Source organism: Rousettus aegyptiacus, unplaced genomic scaffold, assembly GCF_014176215.1.
Source record: "Rousettus aegyptiacus isolate mRouAeg1 unplaced genomic scaffold, mRouAeg1.p scaffold_m13_p_17, whole genome shotgun sequence".
Taxonomy (NCBI): Eukaryota; Metazoa; Chordata; class Mammalia; order Chiroptera; family Pteropodidae; genus Rousettus; species Rousettus aegyptiacus.
This window is the reverse complement of record NW_023416292.1, coordinates 16,438,014-16,453,573: the sequence shown is the minus strand read 5'-3', so window position 1 is coordinate 16,453,573 and position 15,560 is coordinate 16,438,014. Positions and strand designations below refer to the sequence as shown.

At 45.2% G+C, this 15,560-nt stretch overlaps 1 long non-coding RNA gene across 1 annotated transcript; it reads left to right on the top strand.

Moving 5' to 3' along the window:
• The first annotated feature begins 10,886 nt into the window (after positions 1–10,886).
• On the top strand, positions 10,887–13,817 carry LOC107509002. The gene is made up of 3 exons (XR_001596424.2): positions 10,887–11,184; positions 11,506–11,596; positions 13,069–13,817. It is a non-coding gene; the product is annotated as an uncharacterized LOC107509002 (long non-coding RNA).
• The last annotated feature ends 1,743 nt before the right edge of the window (positions 13,818–15,560 follow it).

Here is a 15,560-nt window from a genome sequence, read left to right as displayed (position 1 = left end):
AAACTGCTGCCACCACACTATACTGTCTGGTTTTCATTATCATTTCTGGTTATTTCATTTGATTGGGGGATAAGGTGGGTAAGTGAACAGGAAGAATACACTTTGAGTCCTGGGGAAGAATAAGACCAGGCCCCTAAATCTGAATTGATCAATCCTCTGGGAAGAAAGAGGAAGAATCAATTACTGCCCTGCAAAAACTTTTACTCTCTAATGAGGACTCATTAGAGAGTAAAAGAGTAACAGATGACTCTTCCTTCTGGTACATCTCACAGGAAGAGATAATATTTAACATCAAGAAGCTGTTGGAGGGCTGAGGGTGGAGAAGCAAGCCAGAGCTGAATACACAAACAGCTATGTTTTCACAGAGTAATAGACAAACAATATATAAACAATATAAGCACCATACAGGACTATGTAAGAAATATAAAAGAATCTCCACAGTTAAAATGCTTTGTCCAATGGTTTGTCAGCAATTTGAGAATCGACTGAATCTCAATGGCCCGGAGTTTATCACTATACCTAGCACATAGCAGGGACTCGGTATGTCAGGGAGGTAGGAAGCTGGGAGCCCGCAAGCTATGTGGGAGAGCTACCAGCATGTTACTATCCAAAGCTGCATCCGAAAATATTTAAGGGTCTTGCACCTGTTTCCCCAACTAAGCATGCAGCTGCTGGGCATAATCTGATCTCTTTTTTTGTTGTTGTTTAATTAATTAACTTATTTTAATTAGTTTCAAGTTACAGTACATTGGTTAGACATCTATATATTTCATAAAATGATTCCCCCAATTGCTCCCTCCCTCCCCTGACCCTCCACCTAGCCAACATATTAATGCCAACTGCATTCTCTATGCCATGCTCCCCATCCCCATGACCAACTATTACCTACTAATTTGTACTTGTTTAACCTTTCACCCTATTCTCTTAGCCCTCTAACCTCTCTCCCCTCTGTTCTTTACCAAATTGTCCACTATATTTGTGAGTCTGTGTTTGATTAGTTTGTTTTTTGCTCCTTATATTCCACATATAAGTGAAACCATATGGTATTTATCTTTCTCTGTCTGATTTATTTCACTCAGCGTAAGAACCTTTAGGTCCGTCCATGTCATTGCAAATAGTAGGATTTCACTTTTTTTTTAATGGCTGAGTAATATTCCACTGTATATATGGACCATAATTTCTTTATCTAATCGTCTGCAGGTGGGCATTTAAGTTGCTTCCCTATCTTGGCTATTGTAAATTGTGCTGTTCTGAATACTGGGGTGCGTAGATCTTTACAAATTATTGTTTTGATTTTCTTTGGATAAATACCCAGAAGTGCAATTGCTGGGTGAAAAGGCATATCCGTTTTTAATTTTTTGGGAAACCTCCATACTGTTTTCCATAGTGGCTGTACCAATTCGCAATCCCACCAACAATGTATGAGGGTTCCCTTTCCTCTGCATCCTCATCAACACTTGTTTTTTTAATCTGATCCTTTTTTCTGACTAGTTTAGTACAATAGCCCCTTTTTATTTGCGAGGAATACAGTCTAAGACTCCCAGTGGATGCCTGAAGCCATAGGTAGTACTGAACTCTACGCTTCCCATGTTTTTTCCCCATACATACATACCTTTTCATTTAAGAAACCACTCTACAGTTTCTCTTTGGGTTATCTGAATAGCCAGCATCACTACTCGTGTGCTTTGGGGACGTCATGAAGTAAAATAAAGGTGACTCAGTACCACACAGCAGATCTGATCACTGAGACTGCTACACGATTAACGGGGTGGGAAGCGTCTGCAGCGTGGTTACCTGGGTAACAGGATAACTCGTGTGAGGGCGAGATGGAGCAAGACAACGCGAGATTTCATCCTGCTACTCAGAAAGGTCCACAATTTAAAACTTGGGAATTGTGTATTTCCAAAATTCTTTATTTAATATTTCCGAACTGCAGTTGACCACGGGTAGTGAACACCACCGAAAGCAAAACCACAAGTAAGCGGGCTGTGGGGAGGAGGGAGATTGGGGGACCATCATATGCCATCATAAATATGTTATTATCCTCTTGCCAATATAGCATCTTCCAAGAATCCTGAGGTGTATGGGAGTAGTTTGCTTTTTCAGTGAATTCTCCCAGATTGCTCTTTCTGATTGTTGCAATTGGGGTTAACTTTAGCCATTGATATATGTAGTAGATATTGACCTTCTACTCTATTCTAAGAACCGTGTAAGATTTGCTTCGAAACTTATTTGCTCCAACATTCAAGAAATCATAGAATTTCAGAGCTGGGCTGGAGCTTCAAGATAAGCTAATCAAATTGCTTCGTTTACAAGCGAGAAAGTAAGGGCTCAGAGAGAGCCAGGCTCAAGGTCACACCGAAAGTTAAGATCTGACTTGCCTGATTGCTTGTTCGCTTTTTGTTCCACCAAGCTCTTTGGATTTTACTCAACAGTATGCACAATAATAACAATATTTCACATTTTCAAAGGTTTCTAATCACTGTCACCCAAAATGCTTCATCCCGCCAAAGATGAGAGTAATAGTAATTATCATTACAGCTAGCACTTACTGGTAACTTACACCAAACCAGTCACCAAATACTTTTGCATTATTTCCTTAGTCTTCACAATAATCCTATGATTAAGAATACTGTTATTCTCACTCTTTTACAGATCAGGAATGTAGGCTGAAGGAGGTTAAATAATGTGCCCAAGGCCACGCAGCCAGGAAATGGAGCAGTTCAGAAGTTTCCTCGTTGCCTGATGCCAGCGCCCCAAGCCCCAACAGAATCCACCGCCCACTGTGCCTGCCTCACAGACACCCTCTGGAGCAGACAAAGAAGGTATTGTACCTTGCATTTCAAAGCCATGTTTCACTTGTGGGTTGAAGATTAATTTTATAGAAATTTTACAGTAGTTCAAGCCTAGAAAATAGGTAAATTCCCTGAAGGAGAAAATATAGAGAAAGTGGCCTCGGGGGACCCCAGAAGTTAAGGGACAAATAGAGGAAAAGAAAGTAACGCATCATTAGGAGTTACTATTCTAGTCCATGTAGCTGTGAGCTTGAAGCTGTACTGATTTCATGTAGTGTGTAAGATTAAAACTGTGATTATGGAGTGTAGTTTACACACACAGGCACGTGCACGTGTGTGTGCACGTACACACACACACACACACACACGATTTTAATGACATAGTGGCTGGCTGGGTTGCCTGGTTACTAGTCATGACTTAAGCAGGTACAAGCAAAGCATTTGAGCTAAATTCCTGGCACTCGGATGGGCCAATTTGGAAACCGTGGTGACCTCAGCAATGGCTGCTGTGACCCCCAAAACTAACCATAAGTATCTGATGCAAGGATCTTTTTCTACCTTAAACCATCAGTATGGAACCAGTTTACAAGGTCCCAAGCATTCTGGTAACTTTATGAAGCCTTTCCAACCCCACCTGTCCCAAAAAGAACAAATTCTTCCCTTCCACATGTCCCCGCAAAGAACTTTGTGTGAGCCCGCAGTTAGCTCGCCAATCTCACTGTGTAGGTGGCATTTATCAGTTTATCTATCCCAGCCTCGAAGCTGTGAACATTGTGGATGTTCTGACGGCAACAGTGCAGTGGGCCTTGGAATCAGATGTTCCTATGTTCAATGCTTGGTTTAATCACTTAACTCATTGTGACCTTGGGAGAGTTGTTCAACTGCTCCAAACTTCCATTTTTCCATCTGTAAAACAAGCATCATCATGCCCACCTTAGGTGGTGGCCGTGAAAATTAAACGAGGTCAGTGGGTACCTGGCAGCACTCAGTAAAAGACTCTTATGAAGGCAGTCCTTGCCCTCGAACCTCTCACCGTCTGGTGGAGAGCGGACACACAAACAGGCATCTGAAATGCCCGTGATATGTGCGGTGGCCGAGGGCTGCAGAGGGGGCTGTGAGGGCACAGAGAAGGTCAACCCACTTCATTTGGAGAACATCCTTTCGACAAAGCCTCTTAGAGGGAGGATGAGGAAGAATTAGCCAGAGGGCACAGCTAAGTGTGTCCCAGGCAAAGGAGCGCATGAAAAAGAACTGGGCATGTTCAAGGAATTATAAATGGTCAGTTAAAACTGAAATTATGGTTTGAGCTGGAAAGTGGTGAGGGGCGAGGCTGGAGCAGCAGGTGGCGATGTAGGAAGAACCTAAGTTTTGGAATCAGGCAGTGAGAAATTCCAGTTCCACCGCTTTGCAGACATAGACAGATCCTCGACCAAGTGAATTCTGCCTGAGCCTCCGTTTCTCATTTGTAAAATGATTGTGATTACACAAACCAATGTACGTAAAGTGCCTAGCACAGAATACACATTTTTAAAGTGATAACAAGTATTATCTACCTCTGTTTATCTAGGATGAGCTTAGTGGTTGGCCCATAGTATATATTCATTCTGACTGAGTCAATGGAAGGATGAATGAATGGGTGACTTCATTCACTTAACACATATTAGACGCCATTCATGAGCTGAACACTGTGCCAAGTCACTGGGGATACAGCAGCGAACAAGACAGACAAAAATCTCTGCCCTGGGGGGACGTGCAGTTCACGAATTGAGATAGAAAAGGGCTCCCTGGTATCTGTGAGGGAACGGTCTACCTCAGCCCTTGCAACTCCAGGCTTATCTGATGAAAAACTCATAAACTGACAGCAGTTCCAAGAGGTCTGCCTGTGAGTCCCACCTCCTAACAAGGAGGAGGTGCTTGTCCCCACCCTTAATCGCTTTTCATTTATCAACCCCAGCTTCCTGTTGTGATCCAGTTGTGTTGTTTGGCAGGAAGAAATGTCAAGGAGGGCTCAATTCATTCTTGGGCTCTAAGTCTAAAGTGGTGGCAAGAGGAAATAGGAAAGCAGCATACACAAAAAAGCTATGGAGAAGGAGATTTGCCTATCTCAGCAGCCAAGTGATAAGGGAGCTCAAATGCCTAAGATGCATGCAGGTTTTATTTCAATAACAGGATAATCATATTCTCATGTGTATATCTCTTTATAAAAAGAGTTTGCCCAGGAGCTCTCATTTAATCCCCTGAAGGACTCTACCAGGTAGGACTTAACCCCATTTAATCCCATCTCCTTTAAATTAACTCCTCCCTCTCCACTGCCTCCTTCCTTGTGGCATAAAACTATGCCCAACTTTTAATCAAAAACAAAACAACACAAATCTTCCTTCAGTTCTTCGTCCCTCTCTAGCCAACACCACATCATCCCCCCACAGCCAAGTCTGCCGAATGTTAAGAATACGCTCTTTTCCTCGCATTCACTCTCCACACTGATGTTCCCCTAAATGCCACTGAAATTGCTCGTGCTAAAGTCGCCACTGATCTCCCATATGCCCAGTCCAGGGGATGCTTGTCAGTCCCCATTATTGTTGGCCTCTCTAGCATTTGAAGTCAGCCTCTGCCGGTTCTCCTCCTTTCCAGCCCACTCCTTCTCAGTCTTGTCCAGAGATTCTTTATCCTCTGAAACCCCTTTGATGTTGTCAGCCAGTGTTCTGTGAACCCAGAGAAGAACGATTCATTTGATTTGAACCCTGAGAAGGAATATATCGGCTGAGGTGAACGCCCCATGGTCAACTAAGGCCCAACCTTTATAATTAGAGTCATTTCCTGACAGGTGCTTTTCATATACTCTGTATACTGGGAGGAACCTCGGACCTAACTCTTGGCTTCCCGCACTGTGCCCTGTTTGTTTATATGGGTCTGAGTCAACCACTGCAGGGAAGCCCTGGGTTTGTCTTTTGGCAAAGTGGACTGAGACCTGCACAACTATATCATCATTTGCATCCATATTGACCAATCATAACTGCTCTACAATGACCAATTCAGAACACATGATACCAACCAATCAGAACTGCATGATTCAGACCAATCGGAACGGTGTGAATTTGGAAACCTCATTTGCATAAAATTGGGCCAGTTGGGAACCTGGGAGAAAAACTCTCTGTAAAGACAGCCTCCTCTTTGTCTTGACGTAATGTACTTTTATTTCCATCAGAGGTTGTGTCTCCCTGTTTTGCGAATTGTTCGAAGTCTCCATTTCCTAATATCGTGTCTAAGAATTTTTGTTGACAGCTCTATCACCTTACTTTCTCTCTTTCCGAGTGAACTCTTTTTTTCTTCACATTCCTGCTCAAGCTTCTGATTCGCGAGGCCCTTCCCAACCATTGTCTCACCACTTCCCATCTTCTCACTCTTGTCTTCACCCCCAAAACACACACAATACCCACTTTTACCTCCCTGGCAACTAACTCTCCTGTGGCTTTAGTAAAGCACCGATCACATTATGCCGTGACTATGTATGCCTCTGTCTCCCCAGGAGATTATGAAAAACTTCAGGGTGAAGCCAGTGACCTCTCTGTTTTTTTTTCATTCTCAGTGCCTGGCAAGGTCTGGCTCATGACAGTCACTGTGATTTAGAGGTGTTTTGAAAATTCTCAAGCGTCAAGCAGCTAGCAAATTATAAAGGCAGGGCTTAACCCCAAGTCTTACAATTTTACACGATGTAGTATCTCTATCTCAGCACAGTAAAGCGATATTGTAAGTTTTTAACTGTAAGTGTCTCAACCCCAACGAATTATAGAAGTCAGGGAATAAGGTGATGGGAAGGATTTTCTTTTCCCTACAAGTATTGCCCTCGCTACCAGGTGTGGAAGGATTGTTTGGTATTTGTAACCTTCCTTTTGCAAACTCTGGGGATAAGAGAAGGAAGGGAGGAAAAATAAAACGCCTCCCAACTCTTCCTCCCGGTGGACAATCACCAACATCACTTCCTTTTAATCCAGGAGGCAGGAAGCCTATCCTTGCTCATGAAATTCCTCACTTGAGAGGGTAGAGAGTGAGTTAAGACACTTTGTAGCAGGGCCAGCCTGGTCTATGATCACTACCATCTCGAAGTAATATTCCTGAGGAAACTCCTAAAGTGGCCACGGATACACCTGGAAGGAAAGAAAGTTCCCCATTCTCTAGGAATAAACAAGCTTTCTAGGGAGAGGCTCTGAAATCAGACAGTGTGTGCTTTCACCAATTACAAGTTCAAGTTCCACCCAAATACACACAATCAAAGTCTTTACTAAGGCCATCATTACATGCACAGGGCCCTCCTGCTGTTTAGGCAACATTTTAGTGCTGCAGTGAAGCAAGATAAATGTCCATCAAAGTGACAAGGTAAAGATAGACCCATTCGGCAGTGACTTTTTTCAACCTGATGACTCACTTTGCCTTGTCATTTGTAATGCTGCAGTCTGGGCTGGGGAGAAGGAAACGAAGAGGAGAAAAGTGGGCTGTGTTGTCCATGTAATTTGTTTCCCCGTTTCAGACAACATTTTAACAAGCTTCCTCATTAAAGGCTCTGTGAGCCTACGTTAAAGTTTTCTGGACAAGCAAATGAGCAGGACTGAAATCAAATGGCATCGGGTCAACACCTCACGTTTTGTTTTAAAGATATGGTAATGGGGAGAGGGGAGGTATGGAAGAAAACATTGTTATATGTGAGAAGAGAGATTCGATCGCCCTTGTCTATGATAATTTGAAAATGAATGAGGTGTTTTTACCCAATGCCTATGAAAATACTAATGTCCATCAATTGCTAGACTATTGGAGTGTATCTGTAATGGCATTTCTCTATTCACCAGTTCCCATGGAGAGAAGTAATTATCCTGCACTATCCTAGCCCTGGGTTCATGTGTCTGGTAGAGCACCCATCACATTGCACCCGAGGTGATGCCCCCTCTCGAGTCTGACCCCCACGTGGGAGGCACTCGGCCTGACCTAGCCTCTTTTATATTTCCACAGCCCAGTGCACTGTCCAGATACAGCAGACAATCAGTGTAATTTTACCGTTTAACTGAATTCATTAGGTGCTATGAGCACAGGAAAAAGAAAAAGAAAATAATTAAACCTGAGTACTAGACTGCGAATCAGAGTAATTTATCACCTTATAAGGTTCGACAAACATTAAAGAGCCCCTAATTAAAGCAGCAGCCTTCAGCTGAAATGATCAAGAGCAAAGAAGAAAAGTACAGTGAGGATTCAGAGATGTATTTTTTTTTTTTATCATTGATGGACATTGTCTTGGATTTCTGAACAGGAATTAGCTCTTCTTGCAATAGTGAAAAGGATGTGCATTCATCTTCCCAGTGAGCCTGCTTAAGAGAACGTAAGTACAGAAAGTATGAAAGCAGATTCCAGCTAACGCCTGTGCTCACACCAGTTGTCCGGCAATCCTTGCCTCTGCACGTGTAGCTAAGGAATGCCTCCCTTCCAATGGTTCCAGGGATTTCCAGGGGTGACATACGTGAACAATCTGCCACACCGTTGGCCCTGGAGTATGTGCTCAATAGCAACAAGGTGCCTATTGTCAGCAGAGACACAAAAAGAGGAGTAGGGCTGCCCACCCCACCCTCCTCCCCTGGAAAATGGCCTTCAAAAGAAGGTGACACAGTTCTCCCTAAAACGCGCATCCGGTGGCCCGGCATTCTTATGCTTCCACCGTACTTCATAACAGAGGGCTGGGCCATCTGCGTCTTTCTCTCTCACGCGCACTTGAGCAGTCGCCAAGGAGTCCGTGGTCCCTTCCTACGAGCACAAGAATGAGCCCGGGCTTTCTCAAACTATGTGTCAGGAATGTTATTTTGTTCGTTTGCTTGATGAGCATCACTATTTCACAAAGCGTGGTCTGAGGCCCATGCATCAGATCCCCGGGGATGCCGGTAAAGGATCGGTCTCCCAGCTGGCTTGGCATCCTGGCATCTTTAGCTTCATCGGGCTCCGCCAGTGATCCTGCTTTCCCGGCTGAAAAGTTCGAGAACCTCTGTGGCCCTGGCTTCTGACCTAGTGGCGCCTTGGAGCACTAGGGGGCAGCCTGGAACAACATTGTTTCGCAGGCTGCTCGCTCGCTTCCTGCTCCTGCCAACCGACCGCGGCGCCCACATAGTTCTGGCTGCAGTGTCCGAGCCCATCCTGGAACCGCAGTTTCCTTTAAGAAACTTAGTCCAATTGCCACATCACCAACTGAATCTAGCAGCATGCATGTCCACAAGGACGCAGCAATAAATTCAATTTCTAAAGACAAATTAGACTTTAAGGCATCCCGTGATTATTCATGAAACACGCACACATTGTACACGCAACAACTGTAGGTGTTAAAGGGATGGATTAAAGAAGACATTCTTTCTAGTTCTAGAAAAATATGGGAAAGATAAGGCGTACATATGGAATCGCTTGAAAATAATTATAATTAATAGTAGATCTACTTTCAAATCAATAAAAATAAATAAATTACTAAAGCTGACATGGTCAGATGCCAGTATATGCACGGACAAGGCGCTCCGCCAGTGGCCCTGAGCCGGCTGGGGTAACTGCGCACTGTGATCCCCGAGAAGGCCCGGCGGACGAGGTGGGGTGGGCGAAGGTAGGTGGTGGGGGTGGGGAGCCCAACTGCAAGTCATCCCAACTCAGGGCTCCTCCTCGTGTCTCGGCAGGCACTTCGTGAAAATAAACGTGTCAGGTGCAAATCTGGGAAGAACCAGTGGATTTGTCGTCGTATTGGGCCAGTGCCTATTTATTCAACAAATACTCGTGAGGCGCTACCAGGTGCTGGCCAGGCCCTGGCAAGACAGATGCCTTAGTGCTCCCCCGGGGTGTTTACTATCCAGCAGGAGGGATAGACCGGCAAACAGAGAATTACCAAGGAGTATGTAAGTGATAGGTTAAGTAGGAGGTTTGTGGGAGCTCATAAGAGAGAACCCTAACCCAGAGTCAGGGGGTGATGGCAGCCCTCCCTGGGGTGGAGATATTCAATGGGAGATGAGTTAGGAGCAGCAAGGAAAGAAGTGTTCGAAAGTGGGGAAGAGAGGACGCTGATACAGGAGGAACTGAAAGGAATTCAGCGGAGCTGGTGCAGCGGTGGCGGGGGCTGGGGGAAGGGCGGGAAGCCGGTGGCGGAGGGGGCAGCGGGGATTAGGGGGCAGTGCCTGCAGCGGCCGGCTCAGGAGGAGCCTTGTGAATCCTAGCGGGGGCATCTGGACATCATCCCCAGGGCTCTGGGGAGCCTCTGAGGGGGTCTGAGCAGGGGCGGTACCATGATCCCGTCTGCATTTCAGGAGGGTCTGCCTCGGCCAGGGTCAGGGCTATCTCGGTGTGTTAACAAACTGGCAAAGGCAAAGGAAATCAGCCTTTCCCTGTCATCGAACCCCTCTAGTTTCCTTCCTCCAACCCCGATCCCCAGCTTCTCAGGAAACCCTTTAAAAACGGAGGTCTCTCGTTAAGGTCTACTTCTAATGCCAGATACAGAGGAGGCAAGAATATCCTAAAAGCTGTGACTGTCATAAGCTGGATTGCCCTTCTCGGGGTACCCTGTGGGCCTCACAAAAGGCCATCTCTGGCAAAGTGGAGAGGGAGGCAGGGCCACAATGGATTGAGAGGAAGAGTGGACCAAACCCCGGTTTCCTAGATCAGATGCCCTAAGCACCTCCATTGAACTGGTGAAAGGTCATACAGAGGGAAAACAACAAACTTGTTAATCAGGGCACAAAATTTATGCAAAATATACAAAGAGAGATCTTATCTACCTAGGTAACTGCTGTTTTATTGCTCTTATTACTGATTTATGATTCTCGCTTGGCTCATGCAACAAAACATAAAACCCTTAATCAGGCCTCCCATCCTTATCTGTGTGGTGACAGTAAACCCTAGTGACCAGAAGAAGCATAATAGCAATACAGCTGACTGAACTTTCCAATTAAAGTCTAGTTCCACAATTGTTTGCCTAGGTAATAATCAGAGAAGCACTCTTTTTTTTTTTTTTTTTTTTAACCAGCTCCACCCTCAGGCCAGTCCCACAGGACCCTGCACTAGACCCTTATTTCCTAAAATGAAGGCTGTATGGGGAACGGACCTTGGGGGAACACGGGGTCCTCGCTTCCGGCCTCACACCCAGTTCCCTTTCCTTCAGAGTGAGGAACAGTCTGTGTGCAGGGCCAGGAGCCTCTGGGCACAAAAATAGAATACATGAGCGTTTGGATTTTCCTTTCCTGCCAGTGGACTTACTCAGGAAGAGGCACTTAAACAAGGTTTTCTTCCTCTCTGTGTTTTTCAAAAAACACGTTGAATGGGGGGAGCAAAACGGCTGAGGAGAGAAGACTTTCCGACCCCATGTTCTTTGCTCCCCAAACAGGCTCAGGTGAGTCGTGCTTTCCCCCTTAAGCCTGGTTCTGCTCGCACGCCCCACCACCCTCCCACCCCAGCACGCGGCCACCCTCCTTCACCCACCCCCCACCGAACCCTAAGCACCACCCTGTCTCCCATTGTTGGGCTTATAACTGAGACTTCCCACACAGTGATATGAAGAGACATATGATTCAAGCATCCCCATTCCAGAGATATTATTATAGTCTCAGGAAAAAAAAAAAAATTGGAGCCTGCTCTATGTCTGTCACCTGAAATAAACTCCCAGTTCTTTCCCTACTGCTCCCCAGATGCTCAATTCTGAACATTCTTCCAGCTTATTTGGCCACCCCCGAGGTTCCTGACCCCAGCCGGTGACTGAGGCAGAGGGAGGAGCAAAGGGGCCCTCTGAAGTTGGCCACCTCAGGGTATGCGAAGCACATGCTTGTCACGTGGGGGGAAAATGTGCCGGCTAACCTCTGCGACTCCCTAGAGAATCCAGAGTTTGCATCTCTGTGCAGAGCTTGGAACAGCCTGTCTGTTCTCCTCTCCCTGTTGTGTGCCTGGCGCTTCCCCAGTGAGATATCTCCTGGAAAAGCTTTTCCTGTGAGGGGTGGGAAGCTTTTGTTCTCTGGGAAATATGGCGCAGCTAATTAAGAGCATTGTCTTTTGAGGGGGGAACGTGTCACAGACTGTTTGCACCAGGGGTGAGCGTAGCCGCCTCTGATCATTGTGATGTCGTTGATCTCTCTGCCCTGCTGGGCTAACCATTCTGGGGGAGATGATAAAATGGAAATAGAGATGCGAAGTGAAATCTCCCCTTTTTTTTTTTTTTTTTTTTTAACATTTTCTCTGCAACGAGTTGAGTTTCTATTACTAATTCATTTCAGAGAAGGACCATCCAACAGTTTTTTGACCCTTACCCACTTGGGAGAAGCTGGAGCTCACCGGACTCAAGTCATATTCTGTTTGACCCCATTTCTTACGTATTACACAGGCATGCAGCTAATGTGAAATTTCTAGCAACTATTTTGGTATAGACCTTGATTATCAGCATGTAAGTAGTTCAACAGCCCTTGGTTCTTGATCCGAAAACCAGGAGTAGCGTATTTTATGGCATTTGTAGGATCCAGTACTGCCAAATTCTTGAACTATCATGTGAGCTGCGATTGGCCCCATAGTGGCAAATGCAGTTAGGAGTGAACTTTGTTGAGGCAGCATTTTGCAAGGTGTCTCACTTGCCTGGTTTGCTCTCTCTGGGTTCAAGAATCTTCCTTCATTAAATGCTGCAAATATTTATTGAGCGTTTACTATATGCTAGATGGTGTTCTGTGTGCTTGGAACACATTAGGAAACAAAGCAAAACACAGACTCCTGCCCTCATGGGGCTTATAGTCTAGCTGGGGAAGGTAAACAATAAACAAAACACAATAAACAGATTATGTATTAAAGGTGACATGTGTTTTGGGGGGAAATGAAAACGCAGATCAGAAGAACAATTGGGAGAGGTTGGGTGAAGGATGGGGACCAACTGGAATAGGGCGGTCAGGGTAGGCATGACGTGGTCATTGAGAAGGCGACAGATGGACGATGGCTTGGCGGAGACGGTAGTTAGCCGCGTAGATGTCTGTGTCGCAGGAGAAGGCAGACGGGCGGCAGGTTCTAGGTCAGCAGTGCCCCTGAAGGCCATGGTAAGGACTTTGCCTTTTACTCTGAGTAAAAGAGGGAGCAACTGGGGATTTTTGAGCAAAAGAATGAAACGATTCGGCAAATTTTAACAGAATCACTGTGGCTGCTATGTAGGAAAAAAAAAAAAAGCGTATTAGGGTATCAACCAAAGTGATGAATCCTAGGTAGAGAAACATATTTACATTTTTTTTTCCTGGTTGTATTTCGAAAGCAGACAAAGCCGACAAGATTTGCTGACAGATCAGATATGGGGTGTGAGAATAAGAGTGAAGGCAAGGATGATGCTAAAGCTTTTGGTCTGGGCAACTGGAAGGAAGAAATAAGCGTTGCCTGAGAAGGGAAGGCTGCGCCCGGGCCGGCCACACCGAGGCGGCTCCATCTGAGAAGCTCCTCAGAACTACATGGCGGCAGCTCTGCCGGTCACACAGACACTGCTTCAGTGGGTCTGGAGCGGGGCCCACAAACACATTGATGTTCACTGTACGTCGAGAACCTCAGAATTGTAAAATAATGTTTGCTGGGGTTTTGTGTTTAAAATTCTGGACTCGATAGTGAAACAAGTGAAAGGACTTATATGCAATTCCTCCCACTTTCTGAGATGTACTTACATACCGCAGGTCTTCCCTTCAGAATAAATTCCAAATGAAATGCGTACAGCTTACGAAACAGTTAAAGCTTAAGCACATGGAAATGATAAATGATGCAGAATGAAGCTGTGAGGTTAAACTCCAACCTCTCTCACTAGAAAATTGGTTGTGGGACAATTGTATCCTGAGTATATTTAGGTTCCTTTGATGCTCACCTAGCGTGGGCTCTATAAACATCAAGCTACTCACCACCCTTTTAGCAGTGACCAGAAGAGAAGAAATGGAAAAGCAAACAAACGAGAAGGCAAGAAGGATTATCTCCAGTGGGGGTCGGGAGGTGGTTAACAAGAGGCACTATACAGACACCCCTCGTTTTGTTTGTTTTGTTTGTTGAGCTTCGCTTCACTGTGCTTCGCAGATAATTGTGTTTTTCGCATTTGAATGTAAGACCTTACACTGGCAAAAAGATTACAACTCACTGTAGACTCAGACGATGGTTCACATTTTTTAGCAATAAAGTATTTTTAAATTAAAGTATGTATATTTATTTTTTTTTCTTTTTAGACATAACAGTATTGCACAATTAATAGTCTACAGTATAGGGTAAACATAATTTTTATATGCACTAGGAAACCAAAACATTTATGTGACTTGCCTAATTGCAATATTTGCTTTATTGCACTGTTTGGAACTGAACCCACAATATCCCCGAGGTGAGCCTGTATGTGAATATTAATCCAGTGGTAAAGGTTACGGATCCTGGTTTCCAGAAGAAAAAACTGAGACTCGAGGCGGCCAAGTTCACTTGCTTACACGCAACTAAGAATTTAGTGATAGGACTGGGCTTCAAAGCCTCGAATCAAAGGCCAGCTTTGCAGGTTCCCAGGGCTGTCAGTACTTCCTCGTCAAGATTGGTTCCACTGAGAGCTGGAATCCCTCCCTGAAAGGAGAACTTGCATAATGAAGCAGCATTCAGTGGGAACCTTCTATTCAGTCTGACTCCAGCCGGAGAGTTCTTTTATCCTGGATCATTTTCTCAAACTATTTATTTCGATGCGGCGGTGGTGGGAACATTGACGGCAAAATGGCACCTTCTTACTCAATTTTGCTGTTCCCTGTGTGTCTGACTCACACCTGCTGACAGGAAGAGCCTCAGCTTCTTCCTTCCCTGCGGAGCTGGGGGCGGATTTTAACTTGCCCTTGCCCTCCCTGTCATCATGGGGACTGTCAGCTTAGTTCTGATTTAAAAACAAAAAAAAAGAAAGAAACAAAGCAACTCCACAGACCTTTACCACTCAGCAGGTCGCTAGAGGCAGAGAGAGGCTCAATTCTCCACCCTCACGTGGAGAGAACAGGCCTGGAAGTTGAAAGGCCACCTTTTGACTTGTAAAACAGCAACTAAGTTGGCCACAGAGGTTCTTACGCAAGCAGGAGCGACAGGCTCGCCTTTCTGTGTTCAATCTTCCGACCGAAGATTTTCTTGTCCCTGGGTGGACTGCCCATGTGATGACATTTATTTGGGGGATGTTTACAGTACTGGTCTTGTCACCGCTTGCAGCAAGGCTAGCCCAGGAGTAAAGGTTGTGCTGGTCACTCACTCTTGCAGAAAGCAAAGTTGACTAGTGACATGTGGATTAAACCCCTCGCCTTGTTTCCCTTCGTACCTTGCTCTATGACAGAAGAGAGAGACTGTCTGGGGCACCGCCTGTGGGCTCTGTTCAGATGTGTCCGATGGGGAAGTAACTCTCTCCAGGGGCAGGGCTCGGGTTACTAGCTTCCCACCATGTTGTAATGTACGACCTTTACCTGCACACTCATTAAGTGGCTAGCAATCGTGCTTTTGCGCCTCTCTCCTGGAGTTGCTTTGGGATATTGGGAAAGGGAGCACAATTCAAGAGCAAATTGCTCTGATTAATATTGTATTTATAGTTCCGTCTATCAAGGTCATTTCCCTAGATACCAGCCTATCTTTATGAAGACAGAAATACTGTGTCAGAGTCTGTCTACCCCTACAAGAGGCAGAAGGCCAGCCTATGAGGAAGGCAAGTAGGAATAAAAGTAGGATGCACATTTATATATATATATATGGTTCTTGGTGCCATATATATATATATAT